We start from the raw sequence: 20,575 nt of genomic DNA on the forward strand, positions 1-20,575 counted from the left end.
ACCAGTGGGAGATAGTAGTGGCAATTAGCGAGTCACGCGAGCCTCTGATTGGTTTCAGGCCCCCGGTTAGATTCTATTACCTTTAGCGGCACCTAAACTGGCGCCATCCTCTAGCATCTTCTTGCACCCTAAAGATGGGAACGCCCCCTTTCTAAATAGAGGGCAGAGATGTTTCGAGCATAGGACACCGTGCAAGACAGCCCGCTCTGACGCACTAAGCCCCAAGGGTATCGACGCGTATCCCACGATGCAATAGGCTTTGCTGCGTTCCTATGGGTACTTGGCCGCGTGGTGACGTCAGAACGCGGCTTCCGCAGGAAGGGGCTTTGAAGGCCGGACTGCGCCCTACGTGGTTACGCCACTTCTTCCTGGCCGGAAGTGACGTATTTTGTGCGCGTTTTCCTCAGTTCTGTGGCGCGAGGTTTCTGCGGTCCGCTTCCGGGAATAAAGAAGTCCTGCGCAGGTACTTTTTTGCACGTATGCAGGGAAATAGAAAACTGAAATCGTTTAAAAACAAATTGAAAGAGTCGTACAAAGTCTTGCAACGAAGGAGCCTCCAAGCTACCCTGATTTCCTTGGAAGGTTAAGCCAAACATTACCAGGATAACTTTGCCGTCTTAATCAGATACTTCCAAAATGGGGAAAGGGAAAGAAACACAGGGAACATTTCAAAACGTTTCGTGAGCCTTACCATAACCCTAATAGGAAAACCTGACAAAGACACCAAATTAATGGAAGATTATATGCCAGTTTTGCTCATGAACATAGATATAAAAACCCCGGAGCAAAATATTAACAATCCAGTATTATATAGAAAGAACAATACATTATACGCAAGTTAGATTGTTTTAACATCAGAATTCAAGATATTAAAGGGTTAATGGAGAAAATGTCCTCTCAAAAAATGTAGAAGAAATCATTAAACACTTATTCATGATGAATGCTCATGGAAAACCAGGAATAGAAGGGAAACTAATCTGATAAAAAGTATCTGCAAAACTGAAAGTTTCTCTTCCTTACGATTTTTTGTTGACTGGCCTGGGTCCTTTGACACTACAGAGTTTCCTACAGTCTGGATTTTGCTAATTGTGTGTATATGGAGCATTTCACCATGTTCCTCTGTCTTATTTCCTAATAATTGGCAGTTGAGTTATTTCTTTAAACATACTAATCATAGTTGTTTTGTAAACTGTATCATAATTCTAATGTCTCAGTTATTTTCTGGTTCCTTTCTGCTGCCTGATATTTCTGCTGTATATTGTCCATGGAGTCTAGTTTCCTTGTGTGTTAGCTTTTTATCCTTGAAAAACTAATTGTGAGAAAAAGTATTTGTGGCTTCTTGCAAAAAGGATTTTTTTTTTTTTTTTTAATTTGAGAGCGAGAATGAGAGAGAGAGAGCATGAGAGGGGGGAAGGGTCAGAGGGAGAAGGAGACTCCCTGCTGAGCAGGGAGCCCGATGTGGGACTCGATCCCGGGACTCCAGGATTATGACCTGAGCCGAAGGCAGTTGCTTAACCAACTGAGCCACCCAGGCGCCCAACAAAAAGGATTTTTGTTTGCTACTGCTGGGTGCCTTGAGGCCTTCTCAGTTAGACTGTTTTCATGGGTTGAGGTTCCTTCAGTCATTGCTAACCCAGGCTACAAATTTAAGCAAGAGCTGTGCAGTGGCCACATCTCAAAGATGAAATGGGGGAGGAGTGCTTTTTTCCCCTCCTTTTATAGTCAATGTAAAAAACAATCATTCTTAAACTTCTTGGGTACTGGTTCACCCCTACCCTTAGGGTGTAGCCTATGGAGTCCCAATTTAATATGGGCAGAGTCATGTAATAGCATTTTCACCTTGGGTAGCCCTGGACCTTGGTTGCTCTTTCCATGCTCAGTGAAGCTACTAAAATCAATACTAGATGTTCCCTGTCTAGAAAATGTGCTCAAGGCAAGAGTAGCTCATTTGCTTTTCTGGGCTTCCACCTTCTCTTAGCTTTTGGCATAATAGTTCTTTAATATCTTCTCAGCAATTTTGTGCCTTAGAGGAATTTTTATATGTTTATAGTTCATTTAGCATCTTTAGTTATTGTCTATAGATATATTGATCTTAATAACCTAGCCCATCATAGCTGGAAATAGAAATTTGAGATTTAATTCATTTTCCTCATTCTCTTAATTTTTATATCTCAAAACACCTTGCTTCTGAATGTTACATTCTTGGATCACACTTTTTTCTTACCTGTGTGCTTTGTAGGCCATTGCACCATTTTCCTTTAGCATTAAATTTTGATGGAAAGATTGCTAACAGCCTGATTTCCCCTATCCTTTATAGTTGACATGCTCTTTTTGTATGGATAAACCACCTTTTTCAGGTCAAACTTGAAGAAAATTTACTATAGTGAGTCTCCCTCAGAGAAGTAGGCAAAGAACAACCTCCAACCACAAAAGAGAATTCAGCAAATCAGCTACATTTCTTTTGTTCTAGTTTTATATATTTAGTGGTCACATGCACAGATACATGACCAAAGATGCCAATATGGATAATTATGGACATTCACTATTTATTGAGTGCCTACTATGTGCTGTTAACTGTGCTATATGCTTGATTTATAGCTTTGAACATAATAAGATACAAATCCTTGATCTCATTGACCTCACAGTCAACCCAAAGAGCTAGATATTCAATAACCAAACAACTATTATTTAGTTAGGGTTGTGATAAGTACAGGACAAAGTACAGGGTGTTATGAAAGTATAGAACAGAAAGACCTAACCTAGTTTGCAAGATTTGGGTAGATGTCAATGAATAAGTCACAAATTAGAGACCTGAAGTATAAGGAGGAATCAGTCAGGTGGAAAGTTGTGGAATGAGCCTTGTGGGCAGAGGGAGCATGATGGCAAAGGTCCTGAGGCTGAACAAAGCTCAGTGACTTCAGGAGCAAAAAAAAAAAAAAAAAAAAAATCAGTGCTACTGCAGCATTATGAACAAAGGGGAGGGTTGTCAAGATGAATCTGGAGAGACAAAGGCCAGGTTATACAGGCTTTGTGGGCAACATTAAAGAATTGTGACTTCATCCTGATAGTAGGGAACATTATTAGAAGTTTTTTAAGGTAGAGATTTGATCATATTTTTGTTTTTATAATACAGTATCATTTGAGCTGCAAATGGAGGATAGGGATGGGCACAAGTAGAAATGAAGACTTCAGTTTGGAGATAATTTTAGGTGTCTTACAAAACATGAAGTCATTTTGAACTACAGTGGTGATAGTAAAGATCTAGAGAAGTGTATATATTCACAAAACATTCAGAAAGTAGGATCCTTGGGGTGTAGGGATAGGTAAGATGTGATGAGGTGGCTGAGAGTGTTACCAAACTTTTTTGAAGAATTCTGAGATTCCTCTCACTTCCACCAAGAAAAAAAGCTCTATATTGTCCTGGAATAAGGCTGTACTTTTAGGAAATGGTAAACATTGAAAGTTTGATCAATATGAAACTTAACAGGCAAACAGGAGAGGGAGAAGGAGGGAAATCCCTATAAAAGGAGCTGTGTAAAAGCTGTACAGCTTATGGGGCTCCTAGGGAAATCAGAAGAGTTTCAATTGAGGACATACTTCCTGGACTCAGCACCTAGCTGTGCTCTCTCACATGCCATTCATGGACCCCAGGTGTCATCCTGGTTTCTGCGATCTAGCCTCCCATGATCTGGCCCTCACCACTGTCACCAGCATCCCTTCTGTGACCTAGACATTGTTCTCCCTTTAGATTGAGCTCTATCTAATTCCAGGCTTTGAGGCTAAAGCGCCATACCTTCTCTACCCTGATTGGGCAAGACTGTTTCCTGGTTAATAACTACAAGTTACTGAGCATCTACTCCATGCCATCCACTTTACTCAGCATGGAAGGTACATTTCACTTAATCTTAACAACTTTGAGAGAGAAACATTATCACTTTTTCCATCTTCAAGATGAAGATGTGGAAACAGGGTCAAGGACTTTAAGTGCATAGCCCAAGATCACAATTCTGTACTTAGCAGATCTGGGTTTCCAACACTGGTCCACCCCATTCCAGAACCCTGACTTCACAGGCTGCTGTCTCTAGTTAATCTTTCCTTCAGATTCTTCTTTTTTTTTAAGATTTTGTTTATTTATTTGACAGAGAGATAGAAAGAGAGCACAAGTAGGCAGAGCTGCAGGCAGAGGGAGAAGGAGAAGCAGGCTTTCCGCTGAGCAGGGAGCCCGATGCGGGGCTCGATCCCAGGACCCCGGAATGACGACCTGAGCCGAAGGCAGCCGCTTAACCAACTGAGCCACCCAGGCGCCCCTTTCCTTCAGATTCCTACCTCTGCCTATGTTTACAAACCCATTTAGAAATATTACTTGATTGTCTAACAGTTTCCTTTGTGTAAGCATTTAGTTTGTCCTTCTTAACTGGAGACTGCACTCTGATTCCTTCTAATTTTGTCATAATAGCACCCAGGAAGGGCCACAGTGATTTCTATCAATTTAACTTCTGAGAAAGTGATTTCTATCAATTTAACTTCATTTGGAACATTGAAGACAAAAGAGTTAATTCTCAGGTAACTTTGGTGTTTAGTCTAATTGATCATTTATTTTCCTACTAACTCTGTACCCTCTGCTTTCTTCAAGACTGTTGAGTAAAGCTACTTTCCATTTTTACTGCTTATCTCTCTCTAAATGTTAACACAGAGATAGATACATGTTAGGTTTAGGTGTATAGTTGTTTACCCCCCACATTATCTTACAGTAGTAAAAATCTGAACCAAACTACTGAGTCTGGTTAAATAAAATATGATTATCCATAAAATGGAAAATGCAGCCATTAAAAAATTATAGAATAATAATTCTGTCATGGAAAATTGTTACTAATCCATCTCAAGTTTTTTTTAAAAAGACAACCAGGGCACCTGGCTGGGTCAGCCAGAAGAGCATGTGCCTCTTGGTCGTGGGGTCGTGAGTTCCAGCCCCATATTAGGTGTGGAGATTACTTAAAAAATAAAGATCTTTAAAAATTATATATAAATGCACATGCACACATTTGCAAATATAGATTTAGAACTTTACATATACATCAGAATATTAAGAGAGTTTTAGAGATTGGTGTTGCTTTTTAATTTTGTTTCCTCTTCTTTTTTTTTTTTTTTTTTTTTAAGATTTTATGTATTTATTTGACAGAGAAAGAGAGAACAAGCAGGGGGAGGGGGAGAGGGAGAAGCAGGCTCCCGGCTGAGCAGAGAGCCTGATGAAGGGCTTGATTCCAGGACCCCAGGATTATGACCTGAGCTGAAGGCAGATGCTTAACGACTGAGCCACCTAGGTGCCCGTTTCCTCTTCTTTTTAAAAAACTTCAGCGTTGGGCGCCTGGGTGGCTCAGATGGTTAAGCGTCTGCCTTCGGCTCAGGTCATGATCCCAGGGTCCTGGGATCGAGTCCCACATCGGGCTCCCTGCTCGGTGGGAAGCCTGCTTCTCCCTCTCCCACTCCCCCTGCTTGTGTTCCTGCTCTCGCTATCTCTCTGTCAAATAAATAAATAAAATCTTAAAAACAAAACAAAACAAAACAAAAAAAACTTCAGCGTTGAGCACAAGCTTATTTTTTATTTTTTTTAAACATTGGTAAGTTTTACTTCATCAAGAACTTTTGCTTATCAAAAGACACAATTAAGGGGCGCCTGGGTGGCTCAGTTGGTTAAGCGACTGCCTTCGGCTCAGGTCATGATCCTGGAGTCCCTGGATCGAGTCCCGCATTGGGCTCCCTACTCAGCAGGGAGTCTGCTTCTCCCTCTGACCCTCCCCCCTCTCATGTGCTCTCTCTCTCTCTCATTCTCTCTCTCAAATAAATAAATTTTAAAAATCTTTAAAAAAAAAAGACACAATTAAGAAGATGCATAGGTAGACCACATAATGGGAGAAAATATTTGCAAAATATATTTCAGACAAAGGACAGGTATCCAGAAGATATAAGAACTCAGAATATATGAAAATTTTCTGCAAGTCAATAATAAAAGGATAAACAGTCCAATTTAAAAACTGGCAAAAAGATATGAGCAGACAAAATAAGATCTACAAGTGGTCTTAATATGCACATAAAAAAGTATTATCAGTCATCCAGGTAATGAGAATTAAACTATAATGAGATTCCACTATATAACCACCAGAATGGTTGAAATGAATAGGCAGACAAACCCAGTGTTGGAAGGATATGGAACAACCAGAACTCTTACATTTTGGGTGGGAGTGCAAAATATTATTGTTACTTTGGGGAAGGTGTGACATGTTCTCATAGAAGTCTTTTTGTGGATATACTTTTTTATTTCTCTTGGGTAGATACTAAGGGGTAGAACTGCAGGGTGTATAATAAGCATTTCTACTCCTAGATATTTACTCAACAGAAAGAATGATTATATCCATGAAAAATGTTACACAAGAATGTTCTTGGATAGCAGCTTTATTCATAGAAGCCAAAACACAGGAACAGGCCAGGTGTTCATCAACAGAAAAATGAATAAACTGAAATATAAACTCCCACACAGTTATACAGTGGTACTCAGCAATAAAAGGAACAAACTACTGGATGAATTTCAGAAACATTATGCTGAGCGAAAGCTTGACACAACAGAATTCTCAGTTAATGCATTATAAAGTTCAATGGTGGAAAAAAAATGAGAACACTGGTTGCCTCTGTGGGAGTAGGGGAAGGTATTGATTAGAAAAGGTCATGAGAACTTTCTCTGGTCATAATAATGTTTTGTACCTTGATAGGGGTTGGGTCACACAGGTGTGTGCATTAGAACCCACTGGATGTTACACTTAAGATTTGTGCATTTTACTATATGTAAGTTTTCCTGCAAGAGTCAAAAGCAGTTTTAAAAGTTGTGATTTTGATGCAAATAATCTCAAAACCACACTTCGAGAACCATTGGATTTGACTAATTTCAGAAATAATTATTAGTTTCTTTTTTGTGTGTTTAATTAATTATTTATTTTTATTATTAACATAATGTATTATTTGTTTCAGGGGTACAGGTCTGTGATTCATCAGTCTTACACAATACACAGCGCTCACCACAACATATACTCTCCTCAGTGTCCATCACCCAGCTACCCCATCCCCCCCACCCCCCTCCACTCCAGCAACCCTCAGTTTGTTTCCTGAGATTAAGATCTCTTATGGTTTGTCTCCCTCTCTGGTTTCTTCTTGTTTCATTTTTTCCTCTCTTCCCCTATGATCCTCTGCCTTGTTTCTTAAATTCCACATATTAATGAGATATGATAATTGTCTTTCTCTGATTGACTTATTTCGCTTAGCATAATACCCTCCAGTTCCATCCACATCCTTGCAAATGGCAAGATTTCATTTTTTGATGGCTGCATAATAGTCCATTGTGTGTGTGTATATATATATATATGTATATACCATGTCTTCTTTATCCATTCATCTGTCGATGGACATCTGAGCTCTTTCCAAAGTTTGGCTATTGTGGACATTGCTGCTATAATCATTGGGGTGCAGGTGCCCCTTCGGATTACTACATTTGTATCTTTGGGGTAAATACCCAGTAGACAAGCTTATTTTTTAATTAGAAGTAACTAAAACTAACATCTCCATGATTTCTACAACTGTGAAACCTATTATTAGTTTCAGTTCTCATGAAGATAAGAATATAGAGGGGCACCTGGCTGGCTCAGAGAGTAGAGCATCTGGCTCTTGATCTCAGGGTCCTGAGTTTGAGCCCCATGTTGGGTCATAGAGATTACTTAAAAAATTTTTTTAATAAGATAAAAATGGGGCGCCTGGGTGGCTCAGTTGGTTAAGCGACTGCCTTCAGCTCAGGTCATGATCCTGGAGTCCCGGGATCGAGTCCCGCATCGGGCTCCCTGCTCGGCAGGGAGTCTGCTTCTCCCTCTGACCCTCCCGACCCTCCCCCCTCTCATGCTCTCTCTCTCTATCTCATTCTCTCTCTCAAATAAATAAAATCTTTAAAAAAAAAAAAAAAAAGATAAAAATGTAGGATGCTTTTGTTAAGGTTAGTATTTTATTTATTGGTCATTCTCCCTTTAAATTACTATCATCTAGTTCAGTTCTTATAAAGTTGAATTAAGTATTTGTGCTTAGCATCTTTGTTTCTGACTTAGGTATTTGGAAGTCTGTGTTCAGGTCTCAATGGTACAATTTATTTTTTTTTAAGACTTTATTTATTTATTTGTCAGAGAGAGACAGAGAGCACGATCGGGGGGGAGCAGCAGGCAGAGGGAGAAGCAGGCTCCCCGCGGAGCAGGGAGCCCAATGTGGGACTTGATCCCAGGACCCTGAGATCATGACCTGAGCCGAAGGCAGACGCTTAACTGATTGAGCCACCCAGGCGTCCCGGTACAATTTATTTATTTATTTTTTTAAGATTTTATTTATTTATTTGACAGAGAGAGAGCGAGAGAGGAAACACAAGCAGGGGGAGTGGGAGAGGGTGAAGCAGGCTCCCCGCTGAGCAGAGAGCCAGATGTGGGGCTCGATCCCAGGACCCTGAGATCATGACCTGAGCCGAAGGCAGATGCTTAACAACTGAGTCACCCAGGCACCCCCGGTACAATTTATTTTAAGGACATTAATATGCCAAGGGTTTTGTGTTTCTTTAGTTGTTAAACAAGGTCACCACTAGTAGAAATCTATAAGGATATTAACCACAGTTTGTGGGCTGTTTTCTGGGATTTCCAAACATTTAACAAGCATTGGAATATAGATGAAAAAGCACAGAGCTGGGGCGCCTGGGTGACTCAGTCATTAAGCGTCTGCCTTCGGCTCAGGTCATGATCCCAGGGTCCTGGGATCGAGCCCCATGTCAGGCTCCCTGCTTGGCAGGAAGCCTGCTTCTCCCTCTCCCGCGCCCCCCTGCTTGTGTTCCCTCTCTCGCTGTGCCTCTCTCTGTCAAATAAATAAATAAAATCTAAAAAAAAAGAAAAAGAAAAAGCATAGAGCTTGACATTGATAGACATGGGTACAAATCCTAATTCTTTCAACTAGTTTCAGAAAAGCAAGCAAGTTAAACTGTCTTGGCTTCTATTTTCTTATTTTTAAAATGGGGATAGTAATATTAACTCGGAGGGGTCTGGGGATACCTGAATTAGAGTATGTCTGTGTAAAGAGACTGTTACATGAAAGGTGCTCAAATAAACACCTGTGTTCTCACTCCACTTACCAACGGAAGCCACATGTACCTGTAGGAAGGGTTCACAGGATAACCCAAATTTCATTTCTTTGACTTTGGTTGCAATGTATCAGTTCACTATGGGGCCATTTCTGTTAGAATTCTAGGGAAATTTCCAGTTTCTCAGTTACCACCTCATTACTGTCAAAAGTTGTACTTTTGGCTGTCAACATTTCCCCAAATCTGGGATCCAGTAACAAAACAGTATTAGGGTCCTTACTTAGAGGAAGGAAGTAGTCTGTTGAGAGATTTATAGTTTTTTCAAGTGAACACTAGATGGCAGCATTCAGGCAGGATTTTCTGTATCAGAGCCAATGGGCTTCTCCCCCTCCACCCCTCCACACCCATACTCTCTCACCCCCCAACAAAACAAAAGCCCAGTGATCTTACTGCTTATCTCAGTTTGAACAGTAATTGAGGGACAGTATTTGACAGTATTTCCCAGGGATTAAACTAAAAGAAGTACACTTGGGAGTGGAGGGGAGTAATAATAAAAGCTTATATAGTATTTACTTGTGCCAGGCACTATTCTGGTCACTTTTACATATGAGAAAATAAAAGGTAAATAAACTTAGAAATTTCTTTTTTTATAAAAATGATTTTATTAGGTGCCCTAAACTTAGAAATTTCTTAGAAATTAAATTTCTTAAAAGAGGTAGGGATGCCTGGCTGGCTCAATTGGTGGAGCATGCAACTCTTGATCTTGGAATTGTGAGTTTGAGAGTATGAGCCCCACATTGGGGGTAGAGTTTACTTTGAAAAAAATCATAATAGGGATGCCTGGGTGACTCAGACAGTTAAGTGTCTGCCTTCAGCTCAGGTCATGATCCTGGGGTCCTGGGATAGAGTGCCACATCAGGCTCCTTGCTCACCAGGGAGCCTGCTTCTCCTTCTGCTTGCCACTCCCCCTGCTTATGCTCTCTCTCTCCGACAAATAAATAAATAAAACCTTGAAAAAGAAAAAAATCATAATAAAAAAAAAACCAAAGTTATTTCATTTTTGTCATAGATTTTTTTTCCAACTTTTTCCTTCTTTCCCTTCCTTTATTATTCATGCTTTCAACAAAACAAGTATTTTTAAAGCACTCACTGTGTTTGAGATACTAAATGTGTCACTTTGGGCCCATGGATGGGAAGGTAAGATAATTCATACAAGGTTAAGCCTCTAACTCTCTTTAAACTGAAGAGGAAAGAGGACATGTAAGTTAATAATAGGACAAGGTGAAGTGTGCAAGGTGTGCATTGGGTTCTCACAAAAGAAGTTTTATTGAATGGTAAAGGAGGTATGAATTATAATGGGGTAAGCAGAACAATAGAGAAAGGGAATTACCATGTATTGAAAGTTTACTATATGCCAGGATCCTCATAGGCACTTTACATACACCATTTCATGTATTTTCATTATTGAAAATTTATTTTCATTTATTTGGTTGGTAATACTCCCATTTTCAGGTGAGGAAATTGAACTTTAAGAAGGGTAAGTAACCTGCCCACAGGTACAAAGATAGGAAGGGGTAGAATAAGGTATCATGTATGAGTAACAATTGCTGCTCTTTGTTGCAACTTGAAAAGAGAATACAGATATATTTTCAGGATATAAAGCGATAGAGGTGCATTACAGAATGGTAGTTTTGATAGGACAGATGGAGGTAGAGGAGTGATCTGGGCACAGCATGGACAAAGACACAGAGACCAGACAAATGTATATAGTTTGATAGGAATGTGTGTGTGTAAAAAGTGCCCTTTTTAAAGTGGAAAAGAAGAGAGAGTTTAAAAATCTGCTCAGAGGTAGAAAATACCAGTGAAGCAGATCACTGAGGATGGGTCTCCATCTTGACCCAGCACTGCCCTGTAGTTCATTCCCTGTTTGTTTTCTCTTCTGCCTTCCACATTCCGATCTTATCCACAGAACTCAGACAGGTGAAGGACATCAAGTTCTGATCTCCCACATATGAATAGTTTTGACTTTTTCCCTTCAACACACACTTTTTGACCCACTGTATGCTAAGCAGTGGGCTGTAAGGTGAATGTGCATATGCCAATTATATTAGGTCCTGCCTTGGTCCTTCCCTCCAAATCCCTGTTAAATTGGCCATTACTAGAGGATAGTAGGGGACATGTGGGCCAGTCCCTTTATATTTTCTTACACATGCAGAGTGGTTAAAGCACAGATTTTAGAATCAGACCCACATATGATGAAATGGGGTAAGAGAAAAGTGAAAATCCCAGCAGTAGAACCCATATTCTAAAGAAGCTAGTGCTCAGGTTGACAGCAACTCTATGCTGGTGGCTTTCTCAGTCTCTGTGCTTTTGCATGTAGTTCCTTAAGTATGTTGAGCACAGCCTTTGGCTGCTGAAGTCCCTGAAAGCACATGGTCTCTGCCCCGGTGTCTGGGAAGTCTTCAGCCTTTGAGGGCTACCTGATGCCTCCTGACCTTGAGTTTCTCTGACCCTCAGTCAGCTTTCATCCTGGGTTGATTAACCTCGAGGAGATAGGAGAGTTGATGGTTAAAAGGAAGACTGTATGCCCCAAATAAGGGAGTCATAAAGTAATTGGCAATGAAAATGTTAGAGGAGCAGGACCCCTCAGGGAGTGAATGAAATCAAGATGCACTGAACTGGAAATTTTAATTAAAAAGGGAAGATATGATCTATAGTGTGCAGGTTTCTCGTTGTCCTTGTCCTCAGGTCAGAGGCTAACATTCATGACATTTCTGTAGAGAGAAGACTTGGGGGAGGAGAGTCACCTTTGGGGTCATGAGTGAGTTCCTCTTTTTTTTTTTTTAAGTTTATTTATTCATTTAATTAAGTAATCTCTACATCCAACATGGGGTTTGAAATCACAACCCTGAGATTAAGAGTCACATGCTTTTCGACTGAGCCCCTCAGGCACCACATGAGTGAGTTCCTTTTAGGACCTGCTTATTGCTCCTCAGAGCTAAGGGAGAGAACCCAGGCCAGGCCCAGTACTCCTCCAACCCTACATCTGCCCTTCTGACCCATTGCCTAGACTGGAAGAGAATGCTAGCCCTGATGTAAGGTCAGAGATGATGGAACCCCAAGGATTCCCAACTGGATGTTGATGAGCCGGAATGCCACAGTGGCATGGGCCATTCTGATTGCGTGTAGGAACTTGTGGTTAATAAGAAATGTATTTGGTCTTTGTCCCTGGTTCCTGGCACAAAGCTCCCAAAACCCTTGGAATTTCCTAAGTGAGAGTAGGCGTTTTGTTGTTGTTGCTGTTTGCCTAAGTGAGAGTAGTTTTTAAAACTCTTTTAAAAGTTATTCAAGGCTGAACTGGACACATAGCTTTGGCAATGACTGACCTCATTCTGGCCCCAAATTCCTCCCCCATTATCCCCTGCTGCAGGCCTTCACCTACTCCAGAATCAGAGAGTAATCCATTAATCTAGTCTCTACACAGGGAAATACTTAGGAGCTTAGTTTTCCTATTTAGTCTAGGGTGAGGGTGGGTGGTGATCTACTTGTATCTTATTCCCTGGTTCCAATAAGTGGGGTTCTGCCTGGATTTTTAGTAATGGGCACTCTGTATCATTCAGTGACCCTGCCATGAAAATTATCTTAAATTCTAAGTGGATTTTCTGATCACCCAGTGTCTCTAGGGCCTCATGGATTCCTTACTGTATTACTGGAGTTTTATCTCATCAAATTCAAGGGGCTAGATCTTGCTTTGGAGTTATGCTTGTTAGAACCTCTGCCTACTACCGCTTTAAAAAAAAACAAACAAACCCAGAAAACAGTTGCCTGAGGCCAAGTTCTGGCTGCTGATGGTAAAAGACTCCCTCCCCACTCCACCACAGCAGTGGCTATTGCTAACAGCTGAAGCCCCAGATTCCAACCTCCTGAAAGATCCCTACTCCCACTCTTATGCCACCCCCTCAACTATGACCTGGCCCCATGACCTTTCTTTCATCTTGCAGACTCTCCAAGCCCCTCCTGGGGAGGCACCACCCCACCACTACCAGCCAGTCTCTGCCTGACAAAGTTAGGAGTTTTCATCTTGTTTGTTATCTTCTCCACTATATTCAGCCTTCTTCCACTCCACTTTTTAATGAGAACTGTGTTTGTCTAGGCTCCAGCTTCTCCAAATATGTGGATGAGCTGTTCATCTTCTGATGCAGTATCTGTTTGGTGCACTTCCTTTCCAAAAGGGGTAGAGGTTCTATCTGCTATTCCAGAGGTCATTTATGTGTAGATAATGGGATTTGAAGAAAAACCACTCATGGTTTGTTTGCTCTTTTCACAAGCTGGCCACCGAGTGAACTTTGGAATTGACTCTATGATACCTGTTGGTGTAAAACTCTGACCAAAGAGTGCTGGGTTACACCACCTTGGCCAGCGCTAGCCAGGAAACCCCATGTGAATGTGTCACCTAGTGCCACAAGGGTCAGGGTCTGCCTGCTTTGAAAACTTGCTCTGTCGTTGTTCCCTTAAACCACTGTGGGATTTTCCTCCCTTCTTTCATCACCAGACATCTAAAGACTGAAATGTGTTGTATTCTTTCCCTCATCACTCTCAATTCCAGCTCTGCAGGGCCAGGCTCTAGACCTTGGGCAGTTGCTCTCTCAAAGGCCACAGGGGTCTCCTCAGTGCAAACTTCACTGAATCTTTTCCTGTTTCCCTTTCCCCTGACCTCTCTGAGGAATATGGGTACAATATCCCTACCCACCCAATCCTGACATTTCTCCTTTCTGGTCTCCAGGACTCTAGGCCATCCTGTGTCTCCTTTTTATTTCTCAAGACTTTTCCTTGCTTCCTTCAGAGGCTTTGCTCTCTCTCCTCAAATATGGATGATCCCCAAGGTTTGATCTTATCTGTTTGCTCACACCCCTTCCCAGAGACCTTACTTGGACACGATATACTAACTCCCCCCTTCCCCACTGGAAGTAGATGGCTCTTAGGCCCAGATCCCTAGACCTGACCTCTGACCTTAACCCCACATTCTGTTCTGTGCCTTCCCTTGAGTACCCTTCCCCCCTACTTCAAAGTCACATTTCTGGAAGCAAAGTCAACTTCCTACACCCTAAACTCACTCTCCTCCTGGATAGCCCTAATTCCATTATGTGTATGTGTGCCAATACCCTCCCATTTTCTAGACTCAGAATTTGGAAGTGACCTTTGATTATTCCTTTCCTCTTGTCTTTTACCTATATTATAGTAAGAGTGTTCATTATATCTTATAATATCAAGTACTACTTTTGTTTTTAAAAAAGTTTAAAAATATTTTCAGGAGTGTATTTCCCCACCATGATTACCCTTCACTAATAGTAGGCTTAATTATATACATTTAATTTATTACTGGGTCAGTGTCTCCTTTTTAAATTATTGAATTATTAACATTTAAATATAACCATATATATTTCTTATTCTGACTGGGAAGGTGTCCACCTGTCTTCTCCTTGGCTTGCTACAAATACAGAGGCTATTTTCCAGCATGTCGTAGTGGCTGTGAGACTAGGTCTGACCAATGAGTTACAAAAAGTCCACTGATCCATCTATGAGGTAAGGCTTTAAATATATGATGACTTGATTTCTTAATCCAATTCCTATATTTTCTTATTAAAGGAACAGAATAATTTCTTCCCAGGAGGTCTACAGTTTAACCATATTTTCAGAGTGATCTACACCATAGTTTCTCTGAGGTCAGAGAGACAATATTACAGCCTACACATCTCTGTGGATTTCTAGGGAGGAAGTGACCACGCATGGTCTCAGAAGCACAGAAAGCAGATTAGGGGTTACTAAGGTATAGGGGTAGGAGTAAGGAGAAATAACTGCTTAATGGGTATGGATTTTCCTTTTGGAGTGATGAAAAGATTTTGAAATTGGATGGTGGTAGGGTTTGCACATTGTGAATTTACTAAATGCCACTGATTGTTCACTTTTAAATGGTTAATTTTATGTTATATGAACTTCACCTCAATTTTTTTTCTTTTTTTTTTAAAAGATTTTATTTATTTATTTGAGAGAGAGAATGAGAGACAGAGAGCACGACAGGGAAGAGAGTCAGAGGAAGAAGCAGACCCCCCGCTGAGCATGGAGCCCGATATGGGACTCGATCCCGGGACTCCAGGATCATAACCTGAGCTGAAGGCAGTCGCTTAACCAACTGAGCCACCCAGGCACCCGGAACTTCACCTCAAAAAAAAGTCCCACCAGCAGAGACATTATCCTGCCTCACTTGTTCTTCCCAGGAAGAGGGATGGAGAATGGTATGGTAGCAGGGGCATATATATACAGGAATCACAAACTGATGAAGACCAAGAATTCTCCACCCTCTTTCCTCCTCCTCTTCCATGTTTTACTGAGGAGTATTGATTGTGAAAGGGACTGGACTCATGTCAGACCCTAGAGAAAAGGAAAGAAGTCTGTAGTAACTTAAGAAAAGCATGTCGTAAAAATATTTTGGTTATTATGAAGGCAGACAAAATACATATGAATAAAGAGTTACTAGATACAAACAATAATTCATTGGTATATAGCTTTTTTTTTTAAGATTTTATTTATTTGTCAGAGAGAGAGAATACAAGCAGGGGGAGCTGCAGGCAGAGGGAGAAGCAGGCTCCCCGCTGAGCAAGGAGCCCAATGTGGGACTCTATCCCAGGACCCTGGGATCATGACCCAAGCCGAAGGCAGCCACTCAATGACCGAGCCACCCAGGGGTCCTGGTATATAGCTTTTTAAAAAAATTATTGCAGTACAATTGACATACAATGTTACATTAGTTTCAGGTGTACAACATAGTGATTGGACAACTCGATATGTTCTGCTCTGCTCACCACAAGTGTAGCTACCGTCTATCACCATACAACACTATTACAGTACCATTGATTATATTCCCTATGCTGTACCTTTTATCCCTGTGACTTATTCTAGCTTTAAAATTATTATTAAAAATAAAGTTCCCAAATAATGTCCTAGCTTGTATAATTCTGAGAAAAGGAGATTCAGCAATTCACCCAGAAAAATCACGGCTGTGATTGCCTTCGTTGTTTGTTTGTTTTTTATTTTATTTTATTTTATTATGTTGTTAGTCACTATAAAATACATCATTAGTTTTTGATGTAGTGATCCACGATTCATTGCCTTCTTTGTATTCACACCATCAAGACTCTCTGAACCCTCACCTTGAATCACTGTAAAGACTCTCAACTGTTCCCCAGCCACCCAGCTCATTTCCTTTCACCAAGAGACTGCAAAATGTGTGTCCATGCTAAAAGGAAGGTCCTGACTGACCTTAAACTTTTGGGCCTCTTCTCCCTACAGCTGGGATCAGCCACCCTGTACCTCCAGGCTCAGCCTGGATTCTCAGTCGCTAGGACAATTTCAAACTTTGGGCAGGTGTCAGGGCTCGCCTGAGATGTGGTGGCACCCCACTTATGTTAATAATTTGGAGTTTCTTTTGATATTTTTTCAACATTTATTTCATAGGAGTTGCACTGGTGCTTTTAGGCAATGTTGGCTCTTCTTTTAATTTTCCCTCAAGGAGGTAGAACCAGTGGGTTTGGGCAGGCATGTAAGTGGCTCTTTATGGAAACCTGTGAGAAAGGGTACCTTGGTGCTGGCACATTCCTGATGCTTTATTCCCCCAGATTTGGTGCTCAGGTCAGAGCTGGAGTGGCCTGCCTTGATCTGGATCTTGCGTAAGAAATTCGGGGGAGCTTTACATCTTGTTCAATGTTTAAGTGACTTGGCATCAGATTAGCTCTGAGGCTCCCCATCCATGGTATTTAATAATGAAGATATGTATTAAGACTTGGGGTGGTGACTAAACTAGCCAAATATCCTACTGATGTCTTCCTGACATTTAGTATCCTGTACCTGACATTACTCTGAACTTATCATATTCTCAGGTTTTTTGAATGATATGGCTTTTGCCATTTGTAGACATGTCTGACAAGATTTTAGCCCAGTAAATGACCAAAAAGGTCTTGATCCTCTTGCATCATGTTGACTTAACTGAAGTTAGGAAATTGTAATGCAAGCAAAGAATAGAAATCTCTATAAATATTTGGAGTTGTGAACATGAATGCTTTGGCAGTACAAGAAGAGGAAGGGAAAGGAACATTTCATTTATTCATAACTCACAATGATTGCATTTTACTAATGAGGAATAGAGGTGGAGCAAGGTTAAGATCTGCTAAAACACACACTTCCAGTAAGTGGCAAGCCAGGACTCAGCCACAAGGATTGCGGTCACAGAGCTGAGTTTCTGCTCCCCCTCTCACAGCAAATGCTCATTTGATTGAGGTAGCTCCCTTAGAACACCAGTGTCTTCTGTGTGATATTTTTTCCTTTATAAAGCACATTGCATTTATTTATTTATTTATCTATCTATCTATTTATTTATTTATTTATTATTTTTTAAAGATTTTATTTATTTATTTGACAGAGAGAGACCAGCGAGAGAGGGAACACAAGCAGGGGGAGAGGGAGAAGCAGGCTCCCTGCAGAGCAGGGAGCCCGATGCGGGGCTCGATCCCGGGACTCCGGGATCATGACCTGAGCCGAAGGCAGTCGCTTAACCAACTGAGCCACCCAGGCGCCCAATAAGTTTTGTTTTTTAAAAATTAACTTCAAGGAGAAGAGATAGAACTAGAAAAGTCTATTTCTACTGGATCTATAGGAAGAGCAGTACTTATTATTTATGCAATGAAATTTACAATTTGAGCAAGGATGTCAGAGTTAAAGCAGTTGTGTTGAGCTGGTGGCTAGCATTGGAATCCTGCTATGCATGAAGGAACAGTCCAGGTCTGGAAGCAACTGCTACTACCTCACATTGCCTGCCCTTAGCAGTGAATTAGTGGTCTTCTGGGCTTTGAATCAGTCTTTTGCTTTGTTGTCTTTCCTCACTGCTTTGTGCTGGTCAATGAAAAACACATGAAGGCTGACCCTCTTCCAGGACATTTTCTGTGCCACCCATTGCTACAGTCATCTTTCTGAATCTGCTTCCCTTATTTAATTGTAATAAATGGAGACATGTATTTACTTCATAAATTTGCTCTTTGGTAAATCCAGGGACTCTAGCTGGACACTTACAGGACCTCAGCTAAGAGCTGAGTGAATTGTCTGTTTAAAGGAATCCACGCTGCGTTGTTAATGAGGCTTGGCATAGCAGTAATTGCTTTTAAAGGAGAAACTGGTTAACACAAATGTATCTCTAATTGGTGTGTAGTGGGAAGGGATATTTTTGGACAAGGGCCACGGGTAATCCTTTGTTTCCTATCTTCCCTCACCCTCAGCCCCCCACCCTTAGTCAGCCAGGAAAGAAAATTCAGGAACTAAACTTGCATCTAAATCCCTCAATAATTCTGTTTCTTTCAGAAAACAAAGCATCACTTGGGAGCCATGCCCCCTTGTCTCTCTTTCAGGGAATTTAGAACCTGTGTAAGTCTTAACACTGTTTTAACTTAAAAAGCCCACGGCATTCACAGCCTAGCAGTAAACCCAGTACTATAACACTGGCATCACTTAGAATCTTCCTTGCTCCTGGTATCTGATCTTCAAAAAAGAGTAATGTGGCAGCCATTGTAGGGCTTGAGATCTAGAAGTTAAATCCTGGCTCCCTCCCTTCTTCCCTAGCTTTGTGACCTTGGGCAAGTCATTTTACTTCTCTGGGATTCATTAATGTGTATGAAAGTCCTGGGCACATAGTAGGTCCTCTATAAATGTTACTTTCTGCCTGTAATTGAGGTCTTCCAGGAAATGCATGTTTAATTCAGGGAAGGAACATTTGATGAATCTTTCCCTGTTGAATGCCCTATGTTCCCCTGTCCCCCTCACACCCTTCCTCCCATCTTTGCATTGTTGATGCACATGTTTACTGGCCAGAATGTTTCTGTGTGGAAGAGATCATTAATTGTCCATTTTAGTATATATTATCTGTCTCTTCATTTATAATGAAACCCAGATTTTTGCCTGAGCACATAGCCATCCCTATACATTTTCTAGCTTTCCTCCCTTACAGCTGAGTGTGGCCACATGACTTATTTCTGGCCACCAAGATGCAATGGAAGTTGTGTGTACAACAATCCAGAAATGTCCCTAAATGAAGAGGCATTCCCTGTTTCTCTCATTCCTCCTTCCTGTGGATGTGATAGCTGGAACTTGGGCAGCTATCTTGGACCATGAGGTGGAAGGCACATATTGAGAATGGCAGAGCAAAAACAGAAAATTGATTGTCACCCTATCATATCTACCCTAGACTGTCAAATCTCTAGACCTCATTTAGATGAGAAGGAATAAGCCACTGTTATTTCAGGTTTCTTGTCACTTGTGACCAAACCTAATCCTAAATAATAAGGCCTGTATATTCCAAAGGGCAGGGATTTGGGGGTGGCGGTTCTTTAAAATAATACAATTAGTCTCTTCCAGTTTCCTTTGAAACAGATATTAGATGCTAAGCTGTGGTGTTATATAGTTCTGGTTGCAGAGCAAATCCTCAGCACGGATCCAAGCATGTTTGCAGGTATAAGCATCCTTAGGACTTGAAGGATGTTTACTGAATGCTGATTATTTGCCCGACTCTGTGCTGGGCATGTCAAGGATGGTGTTTTGCATTACTTCTGCTTTGCAATTTCTGTGGCCTTAAGAACAAAAGCATAATGCAGAAGACAGGAAGGGAAGAAATAGGTCAAAGCATTTTCCCAAGTGCTTCCCTCTAAGCCCCTTAAACCCAAGCGGTGTACTCCTTTTCTATTTCTACACAGATGCTACCAAGTGACCACAGTCTGGGCCCCTACTCCTACTCCTCCCTGCTCAGACTGACAATGGCCTATTTTTGTGGGGCTCATACTTCTTTCAAGGTTTCTTCTCCCAATCACAAAGTGGCTATGGGCACAGAAGTGCTCAGAAGAAACAAGTTGCTCTTTGCCCCTAACTCTCCAGCCCTTTCCCTCTAGTTCAGTCATACAAAGCACTGCTAAATAAAATCATTTCTCAGAATATCTTACTCATTATAGAATTTAGTTTCATCAGCTGTTCTATCTACAATATCTCATTTACTTCTCACAGTAACTGTATGAGCTAGGTACTATTTTCATTTCTGCTTTATAGTTGAAAAATCTAGGGTTTAAATTCACCCAAAGTCACCAAGCTAGTAAGTAATAGAAGCAGGATTTGATTTTGAGCAACATGACACCAAAGCTTCTGTATTTGACCACTAAGCTATATTATCTTCCTGATGCTGAATTCCTGTTAATATATACCTTCATGTCTAAATCTTACTATATAATTTCATTTGGAAGAAACTAGAGGATCATGAAATACATGAGATTTGGGGTATGAAATACATTTGGTGAGAGATTGAGAGGGAAATTTCTAGTTCACAGTTTAAAGGTATCTTGTTTT

At 40.9% G+C, this 20,575-nt stretch overlaps 1 protein-coding gene across 2 annotated transcripts in view; it reads left to right on the top strand.

The window, feature by feature from the left end:
- The first annotated feature begins 378 nt into the window (after positions 1–378).
- GLDC (glycine decarboxylase) overlaps positions 379–20,575 on the top strand; it is a 148,131-nt gene continuing 127,934 nt past the window's right edge. The window contains exons 1-2 of one of the 2 annotated variants that reach the window (XM_034988007.1): positions 379–463; positions 14,607–14,728. The gene's annotated coding sequence lies outside the window, so the exon portion shown is untranslated. The remainder of the gene's footprint in view (positions 464–14,606; positions 14,729–20,575) is intronic. The other variant, XM_034988009.1, reaches the window with a different exon arrangement.

This window comes from Mirounga leonina, unplaced genomic scaffold (genome assembly GCF_011800145.1).
Source record: "Mirounga leonina isolate KUSES-001 unplaced genomic scaffold, KU_Mleo_1.0 Mir_447, whole genome shotgun sequence".
In the NCBI taxonomy this organism is placed as follows: domain Eukaryota; kingdom Metazoa; phylum Chordata; class Mammalia; order Carnivora; family Phocidae; genus Mirounga; species Mirounga leonina.